The sequence below is a fragment of the Camellia sinensis genome, chromosome 14 (assembly GCF_055761805.1).
Source record: "Camellia sinensis isolate YWXY chromosome 14, ASM5576180v1, whole genome shotgun sequence".
NCBI lineage: Eukaryota > Viridiplantae > Streptophyta > Magnoliopsida > Ericales > Theaceae > Camellia > Camellia sinensis.
The window spans coordinates 7,819,284-7,821,517 of record NC_138974.1 but is presented as its reverse complement, the minus strand read 5'-3'; positions in this window follow the sequence as shown (position 1 = coordinate 7,821,517).

Below are 2,234 nucleotides of genomic sequence, written 5' to 3'. Positions count from 1 at the left end.
GAGGGTGGTCCCCAACAAGAACATGATGAATCCACGAGCGTACTGCTCCACCTCCTCCCAGGTCGTAAGCGCCTGTATCCGGAAGTGGTCATTGAACCAAGAATACCTCGTGAACCCTAGCCGGGAGAGAGGTGGTCGAGCACCGAGCAAGAACATCTGGGAAGCGTCCCACTCATCCATGTCAGTGTCAAAAGGAATCAGATCACCCCCTACTCCGATGCCTGTGAGCATCGAGAAGTCGAAGGGAGTCATCGTCATCTCCCCTGTAGCAGAAAGGTGGAAGGAATTGGTGGTGTCCCACCACCTCTCCACCAGAGCACCAAGAAGGGGCCTACTCGCAGTGAGGCGCGAGAGTCCCATGCAGAAGACGCCAAAGCTGGCCTGATCAACAATGTGGCGGACCGTATCGGGCAGCTCCATGTACCAACCTCGGGCGATGGTGTTCCCATATCCCCGGAAGGCATGGGAATCTCCCTGTGTTCAAAACAGACAGATGCGAAGCAGTGTCAGAAATACAGTATGTTGAATGCATTCAGAATTGATGAATATGCAGTGTGTGTGCAAGTGTTCAAGTTTAAACAGAAATTGCGTGTGGGTGTGCTCACGGTGAACTACGCATATGATGTATCAGTGTGTTTGGGTTATTCAGTTATAGAGCAGTATCGGCTATCGAAGATATTTGATCCATATTGTGGAAAATGAAAAACAGGAAGAATATACCTCAGCAACACCGTAGGACAGATGCGACTCTGGCTCGCGTAGCAAGAGCTCCAATGGCGCACCTCGCGTGTAGCTCCTGAACTGTCGGATGTTATCAGGAGGCAATATGTGTATCGTCGGCCAGTATGTCGCCGGGTCAAATGGTCGAACACTCAGCGGCAAGAGCTCGACCTCAGGGTTTGTATCCATCTTCAGCGGAGTCCCACCTCGTGGAATGTCATCCGCCATCTCGAGAAGGGTGCAAAAATGGCCGATGGTATGGAAAATGGGTGAAAATGCAAAAGTCAACCCAAAAGTCAACCCTGAGGGGTGAAAAATGAGAGAAAAGGTCAGAGTGTGGGGAAAGGCACGAAGATCGAGGTAAACTAGGGGGAAACAAACCCCAAGTAGTGGAAATCGAGAAGGGGACACCGAAATCGCATTTCGTTTGGTTCGAAGTGTTTGAAACGAAGAGGGTTTCGCGAATCGAACGATGCGGGAGGCACGAAAACAAAGGAAAAACAAGGATCAAAGTGAGGAAAATGACTTGGAGAGGTAAGGAAATGATTTTCGAGCTTGAGCAAGTGAAGAAATAGGGTTTGAGGCCCTAGATTTAAAGACCCGAGGTGAATGGACAAAACTGCCACAAAATTTCCATTTTTGGCCGATCGGCTAAATTGTTAGCCGATGAGCTCATTTTGTGGCCGATGGATGGCCGATGGCCTCCCCTTGTGGTCGATGCACCGCCAATGCCATTGTTTGGGTCAGTTTTGTTGATTGGTACCCTTATCTCTCAAGGAAGTGCAGTAAAGTACATTTTTGAAGCTTAGCCGGCCTTCGTGTTGACCTCGAACCGTGTCTTCCGTGTGCGGCACTCGATATGCGCGAGGTGTATCTTTTTTCGTATCCTTTTGTATATTGCGAAACTCGAGAACTGCTTTTGAGCATATTGCATTACAATGTTTTGTCATGTTTGTAATAAGCGTGCTTGTTATTCGTCTTCTCGCTCTTGCATTGAGCATGCTTCGCTTTGCTTTCGAGTTGCATCTCAACATCACGAATAACATGCCTTTACCATGCTTCCATTGAATATGTGTCTCTCTCTGTTGTTGCATTGTTACACACATTGTATGCGTTGTCGCGTATGCTTTACTTGGGTTGCATTGTCATGCACCCCTTCATTTGCGTTGTCATGCATTTTTCACTTGCATTGCTATGCATATTTTTGATGATATTATACCTGTTAAGTTTCTTTCTTTTGCAGGCACGATATTGTATGTACGGTTCATTTGAAGTTGGCGCGACCAGACGAACCAGACGGTATTCTATGTACTCCGCGTGAGACGTAGCGAGAATTGTATAATTCTCTTACATCCTTTCTGCATGTAATGTAGTTTGAATCTTATTCGCTTGCTTAAACTATTGCATGTTATGCTTCATTACAGCTCTCTTTGCATGATCATAAGTTATGTTCGACATCGTGCATGTCCTTTGCATTTTGCCCCTGCCTGCGGGCGCATATCTTCGTTATCTTG